We start from the raw sequence: 6956 nt of genomic DNA, 5'->3' as shown, positions 1-6956 counted from the left end.
TGTTCATCTTTAAATAATGTGTTCTAGTTCATCATCTCAGAAGAGAAAGACATAATAGAGAAGAGAAGATCTTTGCATAATGGCTTTGAAGATGATCAAGCAAAACATTCTTCTGGGAATGATATGCATTATTTTCGTTTTGGCTTCAGCTGCTTCAGGTAACAAAATTTACAATAGCCATTGAATAAAAAAGTCCCAAAATTGATTTAGAATACTAATTCCATTGTGTGTTCTTAAATTCCCAATTATTCATTGCTACTTTTTCTGATAATTAGGAAGTTCCTCACCATTCTGACTCTATTTTAATTTTTGCCAAATTGTTACCAATTTTTTTTCATAACAAACTAATTTTCAGCATGATCTACATTATAATATTACAATACTTATGTTAACAGTAAGTTAACATAAAATATTTTAACATTCTAATTTACATTGAAAATCTGTTTGTCACGTAAAAATATTAACCATGACTCATTTCAATAATTTTCTTATTACAAGTATACACGAGATCTAAAATTTGAAATATGAATAAAAACCAATTTCGTGTTATTGAAGATCTCACATCGACTAGAGATGAAGACAATTCATTGTATAGAAGTGGGTACAAACCTAATCCCATGAACCCGCGATTTTATGGAGTTAAGTTAGCTTAAAAATGAATGAATCAGTTCAGCAGTTTTACAATCTCGTACAATTACGTTTAATCATACATATTTTTTTTTATGGTAGGAGAAGCAACAAGTGGTGGACGTACTTGGTTATATTGCTTAAACCCTGGTGAGGGAAATTGTCCAGACAATGCTACTTGTAACCAACATTGCTTAAGCCTTCGCTACCATGGTGGTGGTGAGTGTACCCAACGAAACCAATGTTGCTGCAAAGTGTAGGAATTTGTTGCTTTTGTTTTTCTTTAATAAGAGAAATATAATAAAATTGTTTTAAATAATTAATGTGTATAACTCAACACTAAAATATAATTACTACATTATATAGCATGTGTTGCACTAATTTGTTATATTTACAATCATTTAAAGAAAAGCATAAAACCGCAAAGAAGATTAAATTTTTAATAATTTCAAAATTTTAAAACATGAACATAAAGAAGAAATTAGAATTTACAAAAGCAAAACAATAGATATGGATATAATTCAGAAAATTGTAATTTAGGAATTCTGTGGCAAATAGTTTTTCGACCAATGCTGTACAAATGTAAAATCAGATAAAAATACTATGAAAATATTGAAAAAAGGTATCGTCGTTTTTCAAAAATATAATAAAAACATAAATAAAAAAATATGCAAAAAATACAATGATGCGGGAACAGTTTATACAGCTTAAAAATAATAATAATGAATATTATAATAATATCTTATTTATTGAATATAAGTATTTTTTTTAATTCCTTTCAAATGTACAAGAGTTTGCAACTGGATTATTGGATTGTCAGATTCTGATATTATAATAGAAAATTCTAATAATTTCATATGTGAAATTGTCCCTTGGTCAATTAAATCTCAAATATTCTTTCATCAATCAAAGCGTAAAATAAAATGTGAATTTGTACTATTATCAATACTTAATTATTTAATCCAAATATTGTTACTTTAAGAAAGAAACAATCATGATCACAACTTAATTATCAAAGTGAAAATAGTACAAATAAGAGTTTTTTTTTCATTTTTGAAAGGATAAGATATATAACATTGAATACACTAATTTAGAGTCTCCTATTATAGGACGAGTGTATTTTTTAGTATTCTCATTTATATTTCTAAAGGAAAAGTTCATCCTCATTTTTATATTTAAATTTAATGGATACCAATTTTTTTCTCTCATTTACATCTTATTGAATAATGAGTATATCCTTACTCGTGTTCATACTCACTCTTATATTTGACTCCTTATTATTTCAAATACAAATTAAATAATTTTATAAAAAAATAAACAACAAAAGAAATATGTTATTATCAAGAATTCAATTTCAAAAGAAACATACATTCTAAGGGTTTATGAGAGTGATGAAGACCTGAAATTGTGAGTCAAATATTCTAACGTGAAAATAAATAAATAAAAATATTAAAAAAGAATAAAAATAATCAAATGTATATCTAAAAACTATTTGATTTAATGAAATTGAGGTTTATGTTTTCTAAAATACAATACATCATTAGAAGGAAACCATACAGAGAAAAAAATGTTTAATCAAGGTTGTGATAAGAGGGAAAGTACCTTAAAGATCTAAGTGAATATTGAACAAGTAGAACAACATTAGAGAGAGAAAATTAAATTATGTGTGGCAAAAGAAGGTAATAAGGGTTTTCCTAATGAAACGAAACTAAGGATAAGAGAGAAAAATTAAGAAAACTTTTTAGGTTACCTAACAAACTATGAGTGTTTTAGTAATTTAAAACGAGGAGGGTGACTATAAGGAAGAGGATGAGTACGGGGATGGAGACATGTCACATATGTACATACCCATCCCATCCTCGAATCCAACTTAAAAAATCAAGGGACTTACTCATACTCATACTTATATAATCGATTAGTGCGATGATTCCTTGTTAAAGTCGATACTAGTTCGGACAATACCTACTAGGACGAGTCAATTTTCCACCCCTACCTATATCTCCTGGCTAGAACATTTTCTGAAGAAAATGCTTCAAGATTTCTGTTAAGCTCAAGTATTGGGTCGTTCCGGGTTGAAACCGATATTGTTGTCAACTCTACCTTCTCGAAGAACCAGTTTGTAAAGACTAGCAAAATTGTACACCCTTCTATTATATTTATGATACTCAATTCATAAAACTTGATTTCGCCTTCCTTTAGACCCCTTTGAGAAGGAGGTTCTATGATGAAATTCTCCTTGGCGCTAATGCTTATAATCGTGAGGAGAAGTGAACTGAATGGATGTTGTAGAAAGTGAATTGAGGTGAAGTATGGTTCATCAGAATTTTAGTGAGAGGTTTAGCCAAATCTTTAAGGTTCAAGAACCCTTGAAAGGATTCTAGGCTAGTTTTAAGAAGAATAAATAACCTGGAGGGAGGTAAGAACAAGTAGAAATTGAATACCAATTTTGGCAACAGCTCAACACTTTCTTCAAAGCTGAAATTTCATGTACATGGGTGAGGAAGCTTGTAGCCTAAGCTTCAAAATACCCTAACCTTAAGCTAACATTAGGTGGAAATTGAAGCACATGTGTATGGAAGAGAAGCTTGCACCACAAGCTAGGGTAAATACACTAACTTGGTGTGCAAGGAACTCATAACCTTACCTTGGTGCCCAAGTTAGGAATTCTAATGACGGGAAGGAGTATTTTCTCTCTCAGGGTCAGGTTTAAAGACCTATACTGGTTTGGCCCAAATACAAGGGCCCAAAATAAATTCTACACTAGTTTGGCCCTAAATACAAAGCCAAAAATAAAATAAAATCTTATACTACTTTGTACATTTATTTACAAGACTTGGGATAAGAACTCTTTATTTAATGTTGAGTTATATCTCTTTAGTGTAGCTCTTCTCCCGAGTCTTCTTATTTCAGGCTACTGATGATTGGTATAATTGCATCATTCTAACTATTATGAATGTTCCTGCCACCCAACTCTATCCTAACAGTTGGGCCTTCCTCATTTTTGTATATTTCTAACGTCTAACATTTTATTTTACTTCTTTTAGTTTAAAATTTTTAATCGATCTTCCTAAGCTTTTGTTAATGATATTGTTATGAATTTGTGTATGGGCTAATGCTCTTATGAGAGTTCTAAGATTATATCATATTTAAGGGGGTTCCCTTTAAACCCATTAGGTGCAATCCTTAGCTACTGTAAAAACAACTTCCTCTTAAAACTTGGGGTACTAGAAAATCAAGTTTCCTTTTGTTATATTAATTCCTGAAATTTCGGTAACACAACTTCCTTCTTTTTGTCCATTAACTTCATTTAAACCACTATATGGGTAATCTTACAAGTGATCTACCACATAAAACTCAACCATCAAATCGACAGTTGGGCGATAATGAACTTCTTTGTGAAGAATTCTCAAGTCTTATGGAGAATTGTTTGAAATGAGCATGAGAAAATTAAGATTCTTCTTCAGACTTCAAGTAAAATAGGAAGATATTCTGGTTTACTTACATTAGACAAAGTACATAAAAGAATGGATAAAAAGGTTTAATTTGGATGAAGCAAAAGCAATTAGAACTCTAATGCACTCAACAACATCTCTAAATCCCGTGGAAAACACATAATAAAAACTTGTGATTTGGTCATTGCTCTATCTTATAGCCTTTAGACTTGACATTATGTACAATGTTTGCCTATGTGCTCGATTTTAATCAAATCCAAAGGAAGTTCGTCTATCTGTTGTTAAATGTATCTTTAGATATTTAAAAGGCACTATACTAACCTTGGTCTATGCTATAAGAACAAAAAAAGTATTAAATTGCAGAGATATTGTGATGTAGACTTTGTTGGAAACAAGGTGGAGAGGAAGAATATAAGTGAGGTTGCCACTTCATAAGAGGTAACCTGATCTCATGGATGAGTAAGAAACAAGGAATATGTAAGCTTTCTTGCCTATGCTCTTGTATGCTTTTCTACTCAATGATTTATCTTTGTTTTGATTGTTTGAACAATCTACTTTTATGTGTCCTGGCTTGCCACAACCGAAACAAGTATAGTTAACAAAACTAGATTCATTTTGTTTAGAAGAATACCCACTGTTGCAGAAAATGTGAAAAACAGAGGTTATTTTAGAATTAACATGGAGGCTCTTGGACCGCTGTGTTTAAACACAGTTTATTATCTTCAGGCATAAACGACGACTATTTGACCGTCGTGTTAATGTCATACATAAACGGCAGTTATTATCATAACTGTCGTTTTCGATCCTTTCGCACTGCCAAATAAAATACATGCAAGAGGAATAAAATGACGATTATGGTCATAACTGCCGTTTATTATGGAATTTGTTTTAGTTCATTTTGTTTTATACGTTTTTCGATCTAAATTAACCTGTTCAATTAAATGCAGTCAGCCAGATACATAAATTTAGATAATTAAATTACATATATTGATAAAATTGTATTACAAACACTAATACATATTCCTATCTATCTATCTTTCTATATAGATCCTATACTATTGATTAACTATTCTAGAGTTATAGAAATTAATGAAATATGTGGCCTAAGCATTTCTCACATAATTTATGACGGGTAAAGGCAGTGGATTCTCATCCGTAAAGAACTAAATTACAAATAAGATTCACATTAATTAGTGTTAAGATACATTTATGTTAAAGAATTATAAAGGATAATTTAAATATTATTACATGCTCTCAATCTTTTTCAATGCCTAGTCTTACAATGATAATCATTCATTGCATAACGTAATAACCACACTCATAGCCTTCCGATTATCTAGTGCAATAAGGATAGTGTTTTAACCGTACTGCACAAGTTAGACCGTCTAGCCCATATTAAACTGTTTAACCTATGTTGATGTGATTCCACTAGCCACATAGAGAAAGGTTCTTGACCTTCTTAGGAATCACCTTGAGTTGGACATTATAGAGGCACTTTTCTTAGAGTTGGATCATTTGTTCTAAGACAAGAACTCACCAAAAACTAGTACCAAATCCCAAACTCATTTGGATGAACCAATTTTAGTCAAATTGAACCAAAAAAGAGGAGAAACTAAAAGGAACCGAACAGAATTGAAATTAAAAGGCAAGAACAGAACATAGGTGCTGGAAAAACAGAAAAACCGAACCAAAAAAACTCAAGAACACAAGACAACATGAACAATTGAAAGAGAAGAAAGGAAGGAGAAGAGAGTGCTCATGAAGATGGAAGAATGTTGGATGATCTCGCCACTAGAAGTGTGGAATGCTCCTAGATAAGAGTGATGCCGCCACTTGAGGACTCCATTGATCCATCAAGATAAGACTAGAGAAGAAGGCTCCAAAAGCTCTCCAAAGTTCACTCAAAATTTGAGTAGAGTTTTCTTAGATTAATTCCAATCTCAATTTTACAAAGAGAGCACCTCTATTTATAGCCTAAGGTGCTGAAAAGTAAGCTACACAGATTCAAAAAAACTCCCTCCTAAAAAGCTTCTAGAATTTGCGCCTAAAACAAAGCATGAGGAAGGTGTGATCCCTTCTCTCACTTTGGCACCTCCTTATTTACTCCTACACCTATCTACTAACACACCCCCCTTAAGACTCTTAACTAAAGACTAAAAGATGCTTTAACAATAGAGGTTTCTAATGTTTCCCTCTAAGCACCTTTCTAAACAATATTTATTTAAAACTTGGCTTTGCCCTTCATGGGATGGTCTTTGGGCTTTTGTGGGCTTTGACCTTCTTGGGCTTGGGCTTGGGTTTTATCTTTTGCAAAGATTAACAAGAAAAACTTTAAATGTGAAGGCGAATGATCTTGTTCTTCATTATAAAAAGCCACCTTTAGTTGATTCTCATCATATGTTAGACACTCTAACCTGTTAAATTTGAGACTTTAATACTGAATTATTCATTAATTGCTTATTGATTACTTTTTCTTAACATTACTTACTCCTTTGGTGAATTAGATTTTAAAATGTGGTGACCATTTTCAATGAATGTAGGATTGACAAAATGAAACAATAGAGTACCATTTAGTTAAGGATGAGGTGAAAACCAGGTTCATTGTAATTATATTATGTGACAAATGAAATTTTTTCCCCTACTACAAAATGATTTTTTCATTTTCTGATTGTAATAAATGTCTATCTTTAGATAATGTAGTAGCTGAAAGAGTATAAAACATTTCATATCATTGCTCCTCCTTTTCTCACGTTCTTTATTCAGCTAATACAATAAAGTTAGGCCTCTTTTAAGGTTAGAGAGTCTAATCTATGCAATACATTTATTTGGTTTGGTTAGATAATCTCATCATAGTAGTTAGACCGTCTGCATCGGAAG

This window comes from Phaseolus vulgaris, chromosome 10 (assembly GCF_000499845.2).
Source record: "Phaseolus vulgaris cultivar G19833 chromosome 10, P. vulgaris v2.0, whole genome shotgun sequence".
Taxonomy (NCBI): Eukaryota; Viridiplantae; Streptophyta; class Magnoliopsida; order Fabales; family Fabaceae; genus Phaseolus; species Phaseolus vulgaris.
The sequence above is the reverse complement of the archived record's forward strand: the minus strand, read 5'-3'. Positions refer to the sequence as shown.